Here is a 23,079-nt window from a genome sequence, read left to right on the forward strand (position 1 = left end):
ACCCACTCTTCGGGGGATTCATCACCAAATTGATTTCATGATCGGCTCACAATTGCCCAACAAGCCAGCTTATCGAAGTAATCTGGAGGAAACCAAAGAGTTAAAAAGGCATGTTTAGGAACTCCTCAACAGGGGATATGTGAGAGAAATTATGTTGTTGTGCGCCATTCTGGTTCTCTAGGTTCCAAAGAAACATGAAACGTGGCGCAGGTTTGTTGATTGTCACCTTACTAGGATGATTTCCAATATATGATCAAGCTAGAATACACTGAGAATAAAAAGAATGCCATTATTTTCTTTGAGGTATGGTTGAACAAGGATATCTCTTCTAAGATAACTATTCATACGTTTTCTAGCTTGAATGACATCTTCGAATCGACCAATGAGGTAGAGCAGGAGTTCAAAATGAAGAAAGTACCTATTACAAGATTATTTCATCTTCAAACATCGTAGGAATGGAACAAGAATAAGGATCTTTAAAATACTTATCAGAAGAAACCCTATGAAGTTACCATTCGAAATTTACCCACCAAGAGAAGAAGGTAATAAGGAGGAGAGTTCATCGTACAAATTTATGTGGTGAGGCGAGTTATGATTAGCAAGGCCATGGATGGTCTAAGTCAAAGGGGAGAATATTTTCCACTCCAAGCGACTCACCAAATATGATTATGTTCCTTGATCGTTGATAGTGAGAGTTGTGGCAACGTTTCTAGTGCTACTTTAGTGAAATTCTTGAAACTTCCAACCACTAAGCACGCTACACCTAACAAGCTTCAACGGTTGAGTGAGTGTGGAGAATTTAGGGTTCACAAAACAAGTGTTGATCAAATTCAAAATGTGGATGTACCAAAATGAAATTCTTATGTCATATAGTGCAAGCTTTGTGCTACTCGAAAGTCCTAGTCCATATAATTGTTCAACCATACATGAGGAGTGACAAACCACCAAAAGAGTGAGAAAAAGGGGGCAAGTGTACATTAGGCCATGTGCAACAACCACCAAATATTCACTCGTGTTGGATGATCATAAAATTTCCATAATCATATATCACCATATCAAGGCAATGAAGTGTATCAAAAGATGTGTGACTTGAGGAAGAACATGTGAAAGCCAAGGGCAATGAAGAGGAAGAAACGAGGAAGTTGAGGGGAAAGGACCAAGAGTTGTTGGCTAAGTACAAAGAGATAAAGGGAGGAAGTGGAAGCCAAAGTTCTTTTATATTTATCTTACATAGGGATAATCTGTTAAAAACTAACCAATCTCATTGTGAGGGTGGCACACAATGGGATATTAATGGGTCATTTTTGTGTTGACAAGGGGAATTCTCGAGGAACAATTCTATTGGCCTAAGATGCACAAAAAATTTTATTGAATGTGTGTCCAATGTATTAAATGTCAGAGTGCCAAGTCACGCCTATACACTCCACTCTCCACCCTCAAGGAACTTGGCTTGATATTTAAATGGATTTTTTTTGGGGTTTTCTAAGATCAAAAATAGGTAGTGATAGCATCTTTGTTTTTGTTGATCCATTTTGAAACATGGCTTATTTCATTCCATGTCATAAATGTGATGATGCTTCCAATGTGCCATCTTTGTTTGTTGAAAATGTTGTTAAATTTTATGGAACTCCTCAAACCATCATATGTCATATGGACCTAAAATTCCTTAATCACTTTTGGAAAGAATTGTGGGGTACAATTTGTACCAAGTTGTTGTTCTTCAACTTCTTGTCACCCACAAACCTATGGCCAACTGAAGTTGTGAATAGGACCTTGGGTTCTATGCTTTGTGACGTGGTGCATAGAAAGTTGACCTCATGATAGGAATGTTTTCCTTTGGTTGAGAATTTTCTTATAATCGAGTTATTCATATAACTATTGGCGTGACTCCATTTGAAGTTCAGTACAGTTAAAATCCCCCAACCCCACCTAGATCTTACTCCTCTTTCTCAAGATTTTTTATTAAGCTTTGATGGGAGCAAAAGAGCGGAAGCCATGTAGAAACTTCATGAGAAGGTTGACCTAGATAAAAGAACAAATAGCTATTCAAAAAAACCAAATAAGGGTCGCAAGAGGATTGTTCTAGAATTGGGAGAGTGGGTGATAAGAATACCAGAATAAATGGAAAAATAATGCGGAAGTGAAATAATAAAGATCAAAGACAAAAATTAAAAGGTATATGAAATTAAAGAAAGAAATACCCAATTTCAATTTTCAAGATAATGTGCTAAGAACCCTCATTGATCAAAGCATTCAAAATTAGCATATTAAGACTAGTTGTGATACTAATAGAGTTGAATTCAAGAACTTGACAAAAAGTTATCTAGACTCCATTTCGAAGAAATTAGAGACAACAATTGGTATAAGACTAATCATCTTCTTTAATTTTAGAATAGAACCAAATATATAGAACTAAAAATTAATCTTACCTCTTAAAAGGTTTTAGGAAAAATCTAGTCACGACACACAATGGTGTAAAGATGAAAAAACCTCTTAAATAATATTAATCATGTATTTTTCTTCCAAATAATAAAATAAACCCTTATATGTAAGGAATACCTATCCAAAAATAGAATAGGATCTCAATCCTACTTTTATGAGAACTTTTAAACTATGAAGCGTTTAAACTAGGTTTGAAATCAAACGGTGTAAGACAAATACGCATAGCTAGGGTAGAAATGTTTTTTTTGATAGACCCTGTGCACGATAATCAAGTGATTCTAGGATAAAAATAAACCCATAAGCAAACCGTGAAATCAACCTCGAGGAAAGCAAAGTGTTAGTTCAAATGGTTGCATATACTACATAGAAGGTACATACTCCTATTGAACGCAATTCTAATTATGTTTTACACTTCTTATGGAAAATTATTTTCTAATTAACCTTCATGATATAACTATATTCATAGTTCGATAGTCCTGTACACGTGAGGAACATGACATACTAAATTCCAAACAAACAAAAAAATAAAATACGACATAGGATTAATTTGAGGGTTTTAACTGTTAGCTTGACATTCTGATAAGTTAAGGATATGTCATACCTCCAATTTTACCTCCCTTTTCCCTAAAGCTAATTTCTAAGAAGAGTCCCCCATCACTTCAAGCTTATAGTATGCAACACATATACTTATTGAATTTATACTATCATACGTATATCACCCTCGCTATATTATTTCTTATAGTATTCCCTTATGGATAAAATTTTTATAAGGAGTTTTGACACATCATATGAAATTACAAGGGTATATAAGGGAAATCATTATAGAGATATTTTTGAATAGATGGGTGAAGTACGTGCAACTAGAAGCTAGTGCACAAGAGGGGGAATAATTATAATGTGGGATGCAGACTGTGATATAGGGAAAATATACGAGACAGGTCCATATTCTATAACTTGTAAATTTATGGGCAAAACTCAGGACTTCAGTTGGCATATGACAAGAGTTTACACTCCTAATAGTAGATTAGAAAGGGAGGAGGTGGAGGGAACTAGTGGCTGTAAGTGGACTTTTTAGAAGTCATTGGGTGGTAGTGGAAAAATTTAACACTGATAGATTTCCTTAAAGGTGTGGATGGATCGACATCAAATATAGGATTGTTGTTGTACACGATCTTCGAATTGTTAAAGATATGATAAATCCATGATGGATTTTTCAGTGTTTATCAAGGATAGGAGCTAGTGGATTTGAAATTAGCAGGGAACAAGAATACTTGGAAGAAAGGGGAAGGCCATGATGTTGCATCCAGACTAAACAGAAGCATGGGAAAACTCTATTAGGATTATCAAACAATATGTCCTTCATAGACTAACATTGGATAACTCTCCCTAATCCTTGACTGTGGAAATTGGGAAAGATCAAATATTTTCTTAAAATTCAGTAATTGGTGGGCGCAGACAGAAAATTTAAAGGAGAAAGGAATGATATGGAGGGAATCTAACCATTGAAGAGGCAACTAGATTATATTTTAGTTGACTGACTAAAATATTTGAAATGCAAGCTAAAATGTGTGGAGTAGGAATATCCTAACGCAACATGGGACTACAAAAACAGAGTATGCCAAGTTAGTTAGCAGAGCTTGGGGTAATACAAGACCAGGGACAACTATCTGATGATGAGATCTATCTATGAACAACTGACACTGTGGAGTTTGAGGAAATTGCAAAAAAGAAGGAGGTCGCATGGAGAAAAAAGTCCAAAGATATATGGTTGAAGAAGGTGAAAATTGACTTCAAAAAACAAAGAGGAGGATTCACCAGACTTGTTTTTGCAAATACCATTTCTATACCAGCACATGGGGAGATAACTACACAAGTATAAAAAAGTGAACATATAATAAAATAGTCCTATGTACTACAGAGAGGGAGAATATTGTTAGCTATTTGGAGATAGTACGTTGCCACTATGTTTCCTTTTCTAGGAATAGAACTTATGAGATTCACTTTGTTGGTATTAATCGCAAGTATCAGATTTCATACCAAAGGGATATAGAATCGAATAGCCTTACATACCTTATCCTCTGACCGATATAAGTATCACGATTAAGACTTCCCTTTTTGGTTTCAATCTACAATTTAAGTCATGGTAAACTAAAATTAGCGCTATCACACCATGAGTCTCCTAAAACAATAGCTAACTTTGACAGATAATGAACCCATCGATCCCACACCATAATGTGTATCACCACACCCTCATTCTATGTCCAACACATACATTATATATCCTTTCCCCAAGATCAAACAAGTTGCACCAAGAATAATACATACAGAACAGCCCCGAATACTCTTTCTCATACAACCAATTATTGAATTTACCGCCCCCTTGAGTTCTTCATTACAGAACACCCTTAATTCCTCACTCAAACTTATACACAAGGAACACAATAAAAATGGGGCAGTCACCTTACCTCAATTTCTGCAACTTCTCCTTATAACCTAAGTTCTTCTAGACATTAAGCTTCCCTTCACACTGAAACCAAAGATGAAGAAAAATGTTTCTTAATAACTAAGAAAGTGAGTATTAGCTTCTTGAAATTTTCTATTTTGTATGTATACTTGAGCATGAATAACATGTTTTTCTAATCATCCATGGGAGAATTAAGAAAAATTCAAGTTTTTTCACTTACCTTGGTTTTAAGATACGATGGTTTCTTGAAAAACCCTAGAACAACTAAAAACTGTTGTTTTAATCTTGAAGAGAAAAGTGAGAGAGAGCTGGAGATAATTCTCAATATTATGTGTTAAAATAGGTGAAGAATATCTTTTCATATTGCATATATTGACCACAAAACTATCCTCTATAACATTCTTCTTTTTTTTGGGGGGGGGTCCATTTTCAGCCACTAATTGATCAAGTAGGTGATGCATCTGCTTATGCACATCAAGCAACTCAAAAGGTAAAACTAGGTGATGCGCCTAGTTGCTTTTACTTGGGTTTTATCTATATTGGGCCTTGATCGATTTAGATGTTGGGCTTTCTTTCATATTTTTTTCTTTTAATAGGTTTAGCCATTACTATAATTCTAAATATGGTCTATCAAGTTTGGTCCCATTAACAATATCCATATAGCTCAAGTAGGTGATGCAGCTGCTAGCTTAATAAACCAAAGCAAGCAGCTCAATTATTTTATTCTATTTTATGAATATTACATCCTTTTGCTTCAACTTAGAACTTTCAAATTTTAAGCTCAATTACCACCTTACTATCTCTAGTTTCAATACATCCTGCAAAGTCAATTTAGTAAACACACTAAAACGTGCATGGCATGATACATCACTTTCCGGCTAGTTTAAACCAAAACCAGTCATATAAGGAACATGGTCCCTCACCTATACTATAACATCTGCAGTAGCACAAGAGTAGAACAAGCATATGTGTAAGACATGCTGTTACAATGAAAAAAGTTATGCAAACCCATGATCTAGAATTAGCAGCAGTTGTGTTTGCTTTGAAGATATGACGCCACTACTTATATAGAGCTCATGTTGACATATACACTGATCACAAGAGTTTACAATATATATTTACGAAAAAGGACTTAAATCTGAAGCATCAAAGGTGGCTGGAGGTATTAAAAGATTATGACATAGATATCTTGTATCATCCCGGTAAAGAAAATGTAGTAGCTGATGCTCTAAGCCTTAAAATACTAGCAAGAACTTATGGGCAGTTCGTGGACCGACGAGGAATAACTAATTATCTATGCCAACTAGCTAGGGTGGGGATTCGCCGACTTGAATCTCTAGAAGAATCGGTTATTGTGAAAAATATGGAAGAATCCTTATTAATAGTGGAAGTGAAGGAAAATCGGGAAATTGATCCTATTCTATTACAGCCTAACGAGAATGTACAACATTGTATGACAAACTCATTTGAGCTTATGCAAGATGAGTCCTCGATGTCAAAACAGATTAGTTGTACCTAATGTAGATAAATTAAGAAAGAGGATTATGATGGAAGTACATCATTTGAGATATTATGTCCATTAAGGGTCAACAAAAATGTATCATGACTTGAAATAAATGTATTGAGGGGGGGGGGACATGAAGAAGAACATTGCAGAATTCGTGGCTCAATTTCCGAATTTTCAACAAGTAAAAGTAGAATACCAGAAGTCCATAGGTTATATGCAACGTATAAAACTTCCAACTTTGAAATTGTACATGATCAACATGGATTTTGTCACTGGTTTTCATCACTCAATCCAGAAGTTTAACTACATATAGGTAATAGTTGACAGACTCACAAAAGCAGCACAATCCTTGTCGATGAAGACTACTTACACATCTGAAGAGTATGGAAGGTTATAAATTAAAGAGGTAGTTCGACTACATAGAGTGCCAATCTCTATAATGTCTGATAGAGGACCTCAATTTACTGCAAATTTTTGTAAGTCATTTCAGAAGATCTTGGGAACGCAGTGAATTTAAGTAGAACCTTTTACATTTAAACGGATGGCTATGCAGAACGTACAATTTAGACACTTGAGGATATGTTGCGAGCTTGTGTATTCATCAAGATATGAAAAAGTCAAAGGGAATACATCAGAGGTTAAAAACAACTCAAAGTCTTCATCAATCATAAGCTGATGTTAGAAGTAGAGGACTAGAATTTTCTATAGTGGATTGGGTGTTCTTAATAGTTTATCCAATAAAAGGGGTAATAAGTTTTGGTCAAAAGGGGAAGTTGAGCCCACGCTATATAGGGCCATATAAGATCATTCAGAAAGTTCGCCAAGTAGACTATGAGTTGGAGCTACCACAAGAGCTTTCATCAGTTCATCTGTTGTTTCATGTCTCAATGCTTTGAAAATGCATAAGTAACCCATATGTTATTACTCCTTATGAACATGTACAAGTTATAGATCTAACTTATGACGAAGTACCCGTTTATATTCTTGATCGACAAGTTAGGAAGTTATGAAATAAAGAGGCAGCTTCTGTAACAGTGTTATGGAGGAACAACAAAGTAGAAGAAATTACTTGGGAAGTAGAAGAAGCAATGAAATTGAAATATCCGCATCTCTTTCAGATTCAAGAAAAAAATGAAAATGATATGTTTAGACACTGACAAGTAAGTATAAGTATACATGTATTATGTGATTAACAGTAGTACTAACATGGGCTTGAACTTGTTTGGACTTAATAATCATGCTAACATTTGTGGAAGAATTTCTTAAAGGTGGAGAATGTAACAACCTATATTATGCATATGCTTGTCCTGTTCTTGTCATACTTGACGTAGTCTTATAGTTTAGGTGAGGATCATGTCTCATATATGATTAGTGTTAGTTTAAGCTAGCTTGGAAGGTGATATGATTTCTTGCATGTTTCAGGATGTGTACTGCATGTTAACTCTGACGGAAGTATTTAAACTAGTGATAGTAATGTGGTAATTGATCTTAAAGTTGAAGCTTAAGTGGTAAGTTGAAGAAAAAGGGATTAATATTTATAAAATTGAATAAAATAATTTAGTTACTTGATTTAATTAATTAATCTAGAAGGTGCACCACCTACTTTGTCTTATTGACCAGCCAAGGGACCAAGTAGTTGCATCACCTACTAAGATTTTTTTTACCGTGTGATTGGGCTAAGTGTGTACCACGTACTTGCATTAATCTGATCCAAATTGAATAAAAGAACAAAGGGAAAATGGACCACCAAGGGCCGATAATCTTAAGTCTAAAAAGACACAACTTAAAAGGACAAGTAGGTGGGTCACCTACTTGGCAATATATGGCCAAAACTTGGCCAAGAAAGTCGGCCATAGCACCTCCCTTTTTAATGGATAAAGATCAAGTCTTTTGCTCCATTACTTGCAAAAAAAATTAGATTCCTTAAGTTTCTTTCTTGGTGTCTCTTGGCTTCAACAAGAAGACCTAAAACACCTTATGGTTCTTGAGTATTGTCCCATTTTTAAGTAAATGTTCGAAGGAGAGTTTTATTTGTTGAATTACAATTTAGAGGATAATTTCCAGAAATTAAGATAATACTACAACCCATCTTTTTTCTCTTTTTGAATACATGTTTGGGTGGACAATTTTGTATATATTTATCAAGAATTCATGGATTGTGATAATCCTTGAGTCAATGTCCTCCTATTATGCTGAAAGATATAGAGATCGATAGAGGCTGCTTTATGAATATTGTTGTTGAGGGCAGCTTTGGGTATGTTAGAAGATGATGTATGAAATAGTATTAATTTGTGTAGGGCTTGTATGGGCCTACTTTCCATCAAATGTTTAGCTACTTTTTTTGAGGTCCTTATTGTAATTGGCTGCTGGTGTTACTTTTATCATGACTTATATGGTAGATTACCACTAAAAAAGGAAGGTTGAATTGTGATAATGGTATTGGTAAGAAAATAAGGTATGTAAGACTACTCGATTCCATATTCCTTGGTATGAAATCTGACACTTGTAATTAATATTAATGAATGAATCTCCTAAGTTCTATTCCTAGTAAAGGAAATAATGGCAGCGTATTAACTCCAATTAGCTAACTATATTTCCCCCTCTCCTTAGTTCATAGAACTACTTCATTATATGTTCACTACTGGTATAGAAATGGTATTTGCAAAAAAAAGTTTAGCGAATCCTTCCTTAGTCAATAGAAGTCAACTGTGACATAAAGCTCACAATTAATGTGTTGTTGTTACATAGCTCCTTATGTCACCGTTACAGCCTTAAAGTATTGTTTTCATGTTTTCTACAACTGGTCTCCATTTCTCCAAAGTGATTATGACCACCAAAACAACAATCTTAAAAGAATTATGATTATCCAAAGAACAATCTCAAAAAAGTTATGAATTGATTAACAACAACTTCAAAGATTAAAGAATCTTAGTGAAGCAATCTCAATAATTACGGGTGGCAGGTAATTCCTAGCATGGGTCGATCCTATTGGTATAGGGTGGAAGATAAGGGGCAAAAGCCTAGTATTGGCCGATCCCAAATAGTGTAATTATGGGGATCGAATCCCAGGGGTTAAAATGCCTAGCATGGGTCATCCTCTTCTACCATTGATCAGTTGTTCACTTGTATCACATGACATACAAAAATTATATTATACAGAAAAGTAAAAAAAATAATGTAACTTACATGATCTCAGAAGAGTAAATAAAGGTGGTCTTCTCTCTTTATATATGCACTCATATATTGATATTTGATTTCAATTGAGCCCTCGTTTTACATATGCTATATTTCTTTACATATTTAGTACATTTTTTTGTACTGACGTCCCTCACGGGGACGCTGCATTTCATGTTGCAGGCACATGTACTCCTGCTAGTAGACCTCCTTTGTAGGAGCACATGACACTCAACTTCTTTAGGTGAGCTCTAGATTGATTCGGAGGTTTAATGAGTCCTTGGTCAATTCATTTTGATATTGTGTCATAGTTAAGGGTAAGGCGGGGTCTTTCCCGACCTACTCTAGATTTTCTATTTTTAAGGGGCTTTGTAGATGTCTGTATATGGTTCAGTTGTGTCTTGAAGTGTTGTGGCCTCAATGGCCATGTCTTGTATATAACTTTTGGATCTATTTACGTTGGTTCTTATTGATGTATCCAAGGTGATCTTGTCACATGATTGTAATAACCATAGGTTACATGTTGGTTTTCTCAGACCTTTTTGGAGATCAGGTGCCGATCTATCATAATGGGATTTAAGGCGTGACATTTACCAGGCCGTTCACTAGAAGCAAATCTCGAGACCTTTAAAGGATGCAAAGTTTGTTCATGAAGTTAGAGATCCTTAAGCTAGTGTAGATGTCAACGCAAGATCCCATGCCTTGATGATCACTTGGGAAGTGAAGGGAAGATAGTTGACAAATCTCCACTTTAGGTGCGCAGGAGTCATTCGGCAACTCATCCAATGGCTTTGGTAGGCACCCCAGCTCGCCAAATATTCCAAAAGGCCTGAAGGGAGGGGTCATCTCGCTAAACCAATTGCCGACTCGCCGAGTCCCTTAGGAGAGCATGACCCAACTCACCCTTTATCCCTTTTTGGCCACTTTTGGGCTCGTATTTTATAAATGCTTAAAACTATAAATAACTAGTATGGCTTATATTTTAGCTAGACTATTTTGAATATGGATAGTCATTGACTATTTAAATGAAACGCGGGTTGCGAGGTGAATTCAATTCCCTCTCGCTCTTTGTTAGAGTTAAATGCTTATTCTAGGGTTATTTAATTAAATTGTTCATATAAAGGAAGATCATTTTACAGCGATAATTTTGTGTCCAGACTAATTGGAATGTCATCTTAGTCTTTGTTTTCTATATCTACCTCTTCCTCAAAATTATAAGGTCACATTGTCTACTTAAGATTCATAATTAAATTATGAAATAGCAGGACGCAAAATTAAAAAACTTTCATCAACATAAGTATAATCTTTTGTATCAGTTTTAAATCTAGGTTGCAACAACAACTACGTCTTCCCCCACCCCAATGACTAGCACCTATTTTTCCATTAATTGATATTTACCACTACTTTTTCTAACGGGGTCCATATTTAAAGGTTATAATAATTAAAACATAAAAAATAAACAAGATAAACAAAACAAAATAATATGATAAGTAAACAAATAATAGAGATGAAAGTTGAAACGAATGTATCAAGCATCTAAAACACCTTTGTTTCTCCTAATTGCAGGTCAAGAAAAAAGAACGAAAGAAGTTGGTACATGACAAAAAGCAGCAACATGCAAATGTTTTTTGTCACGACCCGAGAATATATCCTAGAAGTAATAGTTTTCTCAGCGGCATGGAGTCCTTAACTTCATGGAGGTCTTGTACAAACCCTTTTACATCATTCATTGCATACATATATAAAAATTAATGTGGAATTCAAACTTTTCACACAATCAAATAATACATCAAAATATCTTTCATAGAATATCACAGGAAAGACGAAGTCTCAAAATCGTCATCTTATACACACAAATTTCTTGGGTCACGACACATACATCAACAAAATAGAAATGCTAAGTCTATTACAATATATTTTAACAAAGAAAGCTAAATATAGTCATCAACTTGAGTTTATTGAGGACATACTCCAAATTTGCTTGAATAAATACTAATGTTCAAGCATCACTTCATACACTCCACTCAAATTCAACCTACAACTTTAAAGATACGATATAATATATAGATTTAGTACATTATAATTCAGTAACTATAGTGGCATGCAATTAAACACATGCTAAAAGGACATTTGTATAAAACACGCTCTTTTTGAGGAAAACCTCATAATACAAGTATAAGAGTCACTTACAAGTCAACATAAGCATATATAAGTCACATTCCACAATATAGCATCAATGTCACATAAAAATAAAAACATGAGACCCTCCTACCAAAGGTTATTCTACGGTTCACTTGAGTGAGATATGAACCGACCGCCCATACAACCCCGTCACACACACCTAAGTGATCCTTAAGAAAAACTTATATAATATTTTTCTCATTTCATCAACTAAACTCCCTATCAAGAATTACTTTAAGATCACCTAAGTAAGACATGAAGAGACCGCCCGTACACCCTCTCCAAGCCTACCTAAGCAATCCCTAAAGCTACTCTAGATAAGTAGCTTTTCATTAACATGAAATTTACTTAAGTCAATATGCTCATTAAAATATTTAAGAGACATTCAACAATTAAGTATTTCACATGATGGTCTTGTAGATGACCTAGGGAACCTACACACTAGCATCTTCAAAGACTACTCGTGCAATGTCTAGATACTGGCCCATTCCACTACCTAAAAGTTGTAGAACTTATCCAGCACTATAATGTATCCCATATGATAAGAACAGACAATAACCTACATAGAAAATGTTAGCTAGGCATATAATTCAGAGTCTAACCTACTCTGATAGAGGGTGTTCCACTTGTCAACAGTAGAACTAGGACACGTCCCATGTAGGCACATGGTCATCAGGGGTTTCTTTGTACTCTCGTCTCAACATAAGTAGAGTCACTCCCCAGCATACTCACTCGGTAAAAGACTTTGTTCTCATAGAGTAATTCAATATAAGGTCATATGAAGAGGTACCATATAGAAGTCACAACCAAATCATAATACACTTTACTGAAGGGGGTCCACTAGGGCTGCAACACAATAGCTTCATCACTTTCCTAAGGATGATTTCATATTTTCCATCCAACCAACCCCTAAGTCAATCATTCATAGTATAAAGATAACATTACGACTTTCAACTTCAAGGATATCCATAACCTTATACAAGGTGTCACAACCGCACAGCACCCCCTAGGCATAACCAGCATCGTCATCCTCATAGAGGACTAAGAATAGCCTCTTAGAATTTGTCATAACATATCATTGGTTAAAAATGCAGAAATATTAAATCTTTTTGTATATATCTATAAAGTGAGGTTGAAATAGACCCCTTACTTACACATAATATATACATAGAGAGTTTACATAAACTCCTCACATATGAAGCTTACATAGGCTTCTACTTTTAAGCTACATACACAACATAAAGAAATAGTCTAGTAGGGATGTCTCACATTTAAACCATCTAGAATGAGTACACTATTCGAGCATAGCCCATACTTTATTTAAAAAAATCAACATATAGTCTTATACAATAATAGTATTAAAATGAAAGAGAAAGAAATTAAATGTCTTTAGAGTATAACAACATTAACTATCTAGATAGTGGAATCGCCCTCGGAATGGTGAGAACCTACCAAAATTGTTGAATGAGAAACCTAGTCTTCTATAAATGGCCTTTCAAAATCTAAACGGCCGGAACCTACATAATTGTAGAAACATAGAAATAATCGTTAGTACACACTTGTACTAAGTATGGAAACATGCAAATAAAACATTTGACATGTTAAAGGGGACATTTGTTCAAACCCATGCTAAGTTACTTTGAAAAGCCTAATGCACAAACAAGAACCTATATAAGACAATAATCACATATCTCTTAAGACAATACCACATACAACGCAAGACCACATCATCAAGTAAAACCAAGTCAACATGTGTAATAACATTGCGCACACACAACCTCTCTTGGTACCTAAAAACACCATCCCCCCTAAGGAGAATGAGTCATTAATCTTACCAAGAACCAATTCCTTTAACTCCATTGATGATGGATCAATGTGTTTCTTAGACATCACCTAAACCACCAAAGAAGATTAACAGTTATATGGACCATAAACCACCATAGAAGAATCTTCCAATCAAACACCCAAACGATCCAATCTATGAGCATATTTCACTAAATTTTTCTTGTCTTCTTCCACATGAGACACACTACCCATTGTAATACAATTTACAGCATCCTCAACCATATTTGGCCTTGTCGGGGTGGTAGAGAATACTCATGTCGTAATCTTTCGGCAATTCTAACACCTTCGTTGTAAGAGATTTAACTCCTTTTGAGTAAACACATACTAAAGACTCTTGTGGTTGGTATACACATCAACATGAAAACCATATAGGTAATGCCTCCTTTTTTTCAAAACAAACATCAAGGCCGCTAACTCAATATCATGAGTTTGGTAGTTCATCTCCTGACCTTGAATTGTATAGAAGCACACGCTATGACCTTTCCATGTTGCGTAAGGACATAACCAAATCCCACTCGGGATGCATCACTATATACCAAAAAACCCTTGGTAACCTCCGGTAAAGTCAACATCTAATAGAAGGTAAGCCTATCTTTCAAAATTTGGGAACTTTGTTCACAAGCCTTCAACCACTCAAATTTCACATTCTTTTGAGTCAAAGTTGTCAAAGGAGAAGTAAAGGACTCAAAAACTTCCACAAACCTTCTATTTACGGGGATAGACCTAAGAAACTTCTTATACTTTAGTTTTCTTTGGATCAACCTCCACACCCTAACTAGAGATGATATGACCAAGAAATTCCACCGATCTTAACCAAAACTCAAGTTTGTTATATACTTAGCAAATAGTTGGTGTTCTTCCAAGACTTTTAACATCACTTTAAAATGACCCATATGATCACTCTTATTCTTTGAATACACAAAGATATCGTGTATGAAGACAATCACAAAGGAATCTAGGTAGTTTGTGAACACCCTATTTATTAGGACCATAAAAGTCGTCGGGGCATTTGTTAACACAAATAACATAAGTAGGAACTCATAGTTACATACCTAGTTCGGAAAGCCATTTTAGGGATATCTTCACCTCTCCCAAAATTGGTGATAACCCGACCTCAAATCAATCTTTGAAAGTAACTCACAACTTGTAGTTGATCAAATAATCACAAATCGTAGGGAGGGGATACTTGTTATTTATAGTGACTTTATTGAGTTGGCGATAATCAATACACATCCTAAAGGACCCATATTTATTCTTCACAAACAACACCGGAGCACCCAATGGAGAAATAATATGTTGAATGAAACCTTTGTCTAGCAAGTCTTTGAGTTGAACCTTCAATTCTTTTGATTTGGCCGGAGCCATCCGATAAGGAGGAACTGATATAGGGTTCGTTCTGATAATAAGTCAATGCCAAAATTAATTTCCCGTTTCGGAGGAATTCCAGGAAGATTATTTGGTAAGACCTTGGGAATTCTCTCACTACAGGGACTAAAATGGAAAGTGTTTCATAGTCTGAACTTTGACTCTTGCAATATGGTATAAACACCCTTAGAGAATCATCTTACTAGCCTTTAGATAAGAAATGATATGACCTCTAGGAATAGAATTTCCCCCCTTCTACTCTAAGACGGGTTCATTTGGAAAATTAAACTTGATAACTCTTGTTCTACAATAAATGCAAGCAAAACAAGAATGCAACAAATCATTCCAAAAAGGACATCGAAATCAACCATATCAAGTTCTACTAATTCAACATGGGTAACTCTATTAGGCAACATTATAGGACAATTTCTACATACCCTTTCTGAAACCACTGAATAACCTACCTGGGTAGTCACCATAAAAGGCTCATATAAGATACCAGGCAAAATATCAAATTTTCTAGCTACCAAAGGAGTAACAAATGACAAGGTATCACTGGGATCAAGTAAAGCATAAATATTTAAAAAGAAGACTTATAGCATACTTGTCGCCACATGGGGTTACTCTCCTATTCACCCTTAGATCGGAGAGCATAAAAGCAATTCTTTCTTGGAGCATCAACATTAGAATTACTTGCTTGAGCTTTCCCAATCCCCTTGACTTGCTCCTTCAAATTCGGGAAATATCTAACTTTGTTACCACTTTTGCCACGCCCAAAACAATTGTCAATCCCAACTAGGCAGTCACGCATATGTTAATTGCCACACATACACAAGTACCCTTCTTTCTTGGTAAATAAGTACATATTCCCTTTTGAGACTTAGGGTTAGATATCTTATCATCACGAGCCTTAGGAAATTCGGAAGGGACTTGATTAGAGAAACTCTTCTTGAATCTAGGCTTATCTTTAATTTCCAACCTTCCCTTTGAAAAACCACTTTCATAAGACTTGTTCCTCGTGGCTTCTCTATTATTTCTCCTTAGTGTACTTTCTTCCACTTTTTAAGCATGAACCATTAAATGATAGATATTCATAAGCATAGTCGAATGAAATTCTTCAACCAAGTCATCGGACTTTTCCGTAACAAAACGACTCATCTCATTCCTTGGCTTAGCCACCAAGGATGGAGCATACTTAAAAAATTTAGTAAACTACAAGGAGTAATAAAGTACACTCATACCTTCTTGACAAAGGTTGATGAATTCCTCCACCTTAGCTTTCCTCAACTCTCTAGGAAATAACCTATCAAGGAAGGCCTTCTTGAAGATCTCCCATGTCACCGGACCACCTCTTAGCACCCTAATGTGACTCCATTAAGTATAACAAATTTGAGACATATATATGAGTTGCTAGGCAGCCAACTCAGCACTCTCACTCGTAGTCACACCCATAGCAATTAAGATCTTGTAGACCTCATCAAGAAAATCTTGGGGGTATTCATCCATTTTTTGACCCAAAGAACATAGGAGGGTTCATTCCTAGTAAAGTCTCTAAAAAAAGCCATATTGCTAGCATGTGAAGGCATACGGGGTCTAACTTCCAAATTCACTTATGCCATCATAGCTTGGACTTTATAAGTAACGACATTTGCTTGAGAATTCATAGGTTGGGCCAAATCGAAAAAACCGCCTTATCTTTACATCCATCATAGGTGGAGGAACACGCAAAACTTGATCACCCATTGGAACTTGCTCAAGTAGAGGAACTTGATTGTCTTGCGGAGGAGCTTGGTTGTCATGAGCTCCCACATTAGCAATCCTTTCCTCGACCCTTCTTGCGGCTGCCCTTCTAGTAGTCATACCTTAACCAAAATAAGAGGTTAAGATGAAAATAACACATAAAGTAAGATTCTAAAGGCACAACATAGAAATACAAAAAGATGAAACTTCCTAAGAATCACATAGTCTCTCATTCATAAGTGTGGCATGTTTCACAATTATGAATAAAAATCCACATACATGTGGTTTAGTGAGACATTGATTCTAAGGATAATCAACCTCATGCTATGATACGAATTTTGTCACATCCGGGGAGTACTCCTTAGACATTACCACCGTCATCATACTCGTAGAGGACTAAGACTAGCCTCTTAGCATTCATCATAACATATCATAGGATAAAAATGCGGAAAAATTAAAACTTTTCGTATAAATCTATATAATGAGGTTTATATAGACCTCTCTCTTACACATCATATATACATAGGGAGTTTAAATAAACTCCTAACATAGGAAGCTTACATAGTCTTCAAGTTTTAAGCTACACATACAACATAAAAAGATAGTCTAATAGGGATGTCTCACAATTAAACCATCTAGAACGAGTACAACATTCTGTCATAGGTCATACTTCATTACAACAAAATTCACATATAGTCTTATACAATAATTGTCTTCGAATGAAAGAGAAGAAAACTAAATGTCTTTAGACTATAAAAACATCAACTAGATAGATAGTGGCATCACCCTCGAAATGGTGAGTACCTACCAATCTAGGAGAATGAGAATCCAAGTCTTCATCAAATGGGCTTCTAAAAGCTCAACGGGTGGAGCCTACCTAGTAGTAAAAACATAGAATTATGGGTTAGTACACCACTTGTACTAGGTATGGAAATATGCACATAAAACATTTGAAATCATGCGAAAGGGGACATTTGTTCAAAATCATGCTAAGTTACTTTGAAAAGCCTTATGCACAACCAAGAACTCATATAAGCCAATAATCACATATTCCTTAAGACAATGCCATATACAACACAAGACCAACATCATCAAGTAAAACCAAGTCAACATGTGTAATAACATTGATGAGTTATCAACAGTCTGATTGTATCATATCTACAGGGGCATAAGGACGTTGATTCTTCAACCTTTTCTTTGTAAAGGTACCTAAGTTTTAGTTAACTTTGACTTTAATTTATCAAAATAAATTAACAAAGCAATATTTTCTTACAAACTAGAATTTCTATTTATGGTTTTATGGAAACTATGCAACTTCATTTCTCTTTTCTTGCAATTAACCTTTGATTGCATTCGTTTTTCTTATCGACTGATCCTTTGGTGTTCTGCATTATCTATTTAGATTCTCTATATCACTCAAATGCAAATATGTAAATATTACTTCATTGAAATCCTTAATCATCAAACTAATGTGTGATTATAACATTAAAAAGTTAAAATTTTAGGACATCCAAAACATATAAGAAACTGACATCGTCAAAACTAGCAATTTTTTTCTTATCTACAAAGAACTTAGCGGGAAACTCTGCAGAAATTAAAAACAAAAAATGAAAATTAATCCAATAAAAAAAAGGCAACATACAAATAAGTTTAGAAGTTTCACCTAGACTCAATTAAACTCTGTTTGAGAATTCTATATTTAGGTATGTATAAATATTAGATGATCCACCCAAAACTTCATCAAGTTTACTCATGCATACATATATTTGTACGTGGCTCCAAGATATTAGGAAAGTGAAATGACAAACATCCTGAAAGAAACAGTGATAGTTGATCAAACTGTTTCAAATTGTGCATACACCACAACAATGAAAAAAGTTGGAGATTTGCATCACTAGGAAGTAATATAAACACGAGGTTTGAAATTTTTATAAATATCTTTAAATAATTTATAACATTAGAAGTATCCTAAAAAAGGTTAAAATAGTAAGTAATCTTCATCAATAAAATACCAAACAAGCGTGTTCACGAAGGGTACTTTCCCTGCCAAAAATTGCATTTTTCAGCTCTTGACCTCTTTTTGCCTCAAGTTCACTTGGTTTCTGAAATATCTCCTAAATTATTTCTACATTCTATTTTCTTGCGAAGAAAAAAAACTATATTTACTGTACCAATTCAAAAAGCAAGCCAAAATAACAAGAAAAAGAGCCTTAAATAAGAGGAAATCCACCACTCATCAACACCCTCCCCTTCCCCCTCCCCCAACTTAGAAACTTTAGTGGTCCTCAAAAGTAAGGAAAATCAAAAACACAAGAGGCCTTATTTAAATACATACAACTAATAAATTTTCCTTTTTCAACTAATGGATGCTGTTGGGTATTTAAAAATAGTCCACATGCATACTATTCGCAATAGATATTTATCTCGTTCTGATGAAGCATTTTCAAAAACAGAGAATCATTTAAGTGACAACAACTTAAACTCAAAATAACTCAACTTATTAAATTTTTCAACTTGCATGCCCTCACAAGAAAGAAGTGTCCCATGACCCCACACACATAAAAACAATACAAGGGAAAGATATGCAACACTCACACTCACAAAGAATTATCTCATGCAAAGAATATTCACACTTAGTCTTGCACATATTTTCAATCAACATTGACCCAACTCCATTTGGTTAGAAATCTAAAAGGATTTTGTGAAGATTGTAATTAGGCTTAGGGAAGGTTAGGATATCATTTAGTTATAAGTGGCTACACCCTCCTTCAACTAAATACAACAACTCATCATTTCCAACGTTCTCCACTTTTCAAACCTATGCACATTCCACAATTTTTTTCATTGTTCTTTTCTTATTTCCACTCTAGATGCCCCACATGAAACCATTTTCATGTTTTGGAGGATTCAAGTCTCATTTATGCATTTTCTTTTTGTCTTTTTAAAGTTTTTCTTCTTTAAGACTTCCCATACATCACTCAATTTCTCACTTGTTGTTTTTTGTCCTTTTCTAAATATTAAACCTTGATGTGGCTTCTCTTGAATTAATTTTCCATAACACCCCCAACTTAGACTTTTAACCTCAACTTTAACAATCTGAAAGTATATGTTTAGTGCAAAGAATATTTAGGCCAAAAAGGATAAGGCTATTAATGTGGTTTCCAAAAAAAGGAATACTCTAAAAGGGGATAACAAAAGTATATGTTTAGTGCAAAGAATATTTAGGCCAATTTTTCTTCAAGAACATCAAAGAAATCCTAAGATTATTTCTCCAACCAAACTCAATCAAGACCGACCGGGCAAGTTCTAGGTGACAAAAGCAAACACATGGAATTATTCAATAAAAAGGCCAACAAGGGTACACCAATCCTTAACAGAGAAAGAAAAGTACCCCCAAAAATGGCACAATCGCGGCATGCAAAACAAAAAACAAAATGAGTACAAGGAGGCCCCCCAAATAAAAATGAGACTGTGTCCTCAAAATCCAAATATAAAAAGATAATACGAGGAATACCAAAGAAAAGGAATATTTGCACGTTTATTACTATAATCAACAGGGAAAATACTAAGAAGGCAAATGTCATAAAGAAGTAGTTTTATAGGAATAAATGATCTTAGAAAATTGTAATTGAGAATAAGATGAAACATATCAAATCCTACTATAATGTGGCAGTACTTGGTAAACTCTAGAACATGCTTAAATTGTGCTAAGGAACCGGTCAGAAAACATAGCATTGATCCTGCACACATATCCTGCAAATTGATCAACATTTAAACTGTAAGTTCCAACTAAGTTTCAAGTTAGAGCTCCATGGCGGAACGATACCGACAACCATAGATTTCAAATTCCCTAAAAAGATTACTTGTTTGAATGCTTAAAAAAATGCAAAGACCTCCATCTTCTTCACTTATGAATGGGAAGATACTATTCAGCGGTTTTTGTGTGTTTTCCTACAAGATATTGAAATTATTTACTTAGTTAAGAACAACCCTAACTACTCTGCACAATATAAAGAAGAAGATGTCAAAGTGTGTACAGATTCTCTATCCTTATATAGTACACAAAAATTGTTGCATAAGCATTTAAACTACAACATCAATATCAAAATCAAAATCAGACTCTAGAAACAATCAAAGAATTCAATTATGGAGATATTATTAAACAAGTAATTTGTCCCATTGTTGATCAAAAAGCATTCACAACAACGAACACCCACAATTGTATTTGTCACAAATCAACCAAATCAAGCACTTACACTGAAAAAACAACACAGTCAATGTAATCCCACAAAGTAAGGTTTGAAAAGGGAACGACGTAAGAAAATATTATGTTTATCTTGGGGTAGAGAAGTTGTTTTTTATTATACTATAAAAATAACGCAAGACGCAAATTATAAAATTAGCCTCGAGGAAGAGCAAACTGTTAGTTCAAATGTTTGCATATGATACATTAATGAATACTCCTTTTGAATGCTTTTCTATTCTGTTTTACATTTCTCTGAAGAAATTATTGTCCAATCCAAATCTCAAGGAACCTTCATGATACCACCAACTGCAAGTTCCATAGTCCTGTAAATGTGTGGAACTTGACACACTAAATGCCAAATAAACAGAAAAATTAAATGCTATGCAGGATTATGTGAGGCTTTTAGCTATTAGATTGACTTTCTGATTATTAAATTGATGATGCATTGTGCCTCAGGTTGACCACCCTTTTTCCATAGGCTAATTTCTAAACAGAATGCCCACTACTTCAAGCCTATAGTATGTGATACATTTACTTATTGTATTTACACTCTCTAGTACATCAATAGGTTCTAGATATGGATAAAATATATGTAAGGATTTTCGGTAGATTAATCATACACGAAATGGATGTAAATTTATTGTATGCAATATTATATCCTCACATGTATGACATGGAGTTTAAAAATTAAATTACACGTATTAAAGTTGTCACATTTTTAACATTTTCAATTGTATACAACATTAAGAGATCATATTTAAATGGTGTTACAGAAATACTTCAGGGCAACGAAAATGACTTGACACTACTCTTTTGTGCTCCAATTTCATGCTACTTCAACAAAAAAGATGCTACAAGATTATTAGGCCATTAAATACATTTTATCCCCATAATAAATCACATGAAAAACAACAACTCCCCACAACAATAATAAAATTTGCATAGCGATGCCACAAAAGAAATAAAACCAACAAAACTTAGATACTTACCTTTGTGAAGTCCAGCAGAAGGCCACACATTAAGGAAACAAACAAAATAAAGGCCCAAGGTCACCTTAGGTTTTTATACCCAACTTCTTAAATGGGAAAATTACAGGTATATGACAACAAGAACTGTTCTCCCCTATAGTTCAAAACAATTTTTAGTAAAGCCAAACACAAGTAAAGAGGGAGATCATTTAATTGAGGTAATTCCGTTGCCAGGCTAGTTGGGGTGTCAGCTTAGTCTTGGTTTTGTGTTTCTACATCTTACTCCAACTCTTTTCTCAAAATTAGCAAGCCATCTAAGGTCTCAAGGTCTACTTCATATTCATAAATAAATTCTAAAACACTGGGAAGTGAAATAAAAAAAGTTTCAATAACATGGGCATAATCGCCTGTATTAATTTTAAATGTGCAATGAGAACTACTTCCTCCCCAACCGTACTAGTAGCACCTTTTTTTCTTCATAAATTGATTTTTTACCACTGCATTTTTAACAGGATCCATATTTAAAGTTTATAATAATTAAAATATAAAAGAAAAATAGGATACATACAACAAAAAAATATAATAAATAAGCAAATATGGCGATGAAAGTGGAAACAAATGTATAAGATGTCTAAAACACCTTTGTTCCTTTTAATTGAAGCTCGAGAGAAAATGAAAGAATTTATAACATAACAAAAGCATGAGTATGAAAAAGTTTCGACGGGTAAAATAACAGGAAATGATAAGCACATACAAAATTATCCAAGCATATCTAGGATATCATCATGAGGCATTCCTCTTCCATTATCCTATATTCGAAAGAAAACAAAGTTAAGTGATTAAAGTATTTTAGGGAAGAGAATGATTTTCCACTAACTAGGCAAATTAATTTAATTAAAAAAACATACTTTTCTTGTCTTGCATACTTAGAGCATTGTCAGCATATATAAGAACAAAGAAAAACAGATCATACCTTGCATGTCACCCAATAATAAGATGACTACCTACCCTTCATTACCTTTGTAGTTGCTGGGTCTTTCACATTTTTCTCAAGAGCAACATTCTTTCCTTGAATATCTAGAACCCGGGATTCTTTAACATGCCTTCTCTAGACATGGTAGAATTCCAAGGCCATCTATTAAAATTT

Source organism: Solanum lycopersicum, chromosome 12 (assembly GCF_036512215.1).
Source record: "Solanum lycopersicum chromosome 12, SLM_r2.1".
Lineage (NCBI taxonomy): Eukaryota > Viridiplantae > Streptophyta > Magnoliopsida > Solanales > Solanaceae > Solanum > Solanum lycopersicum.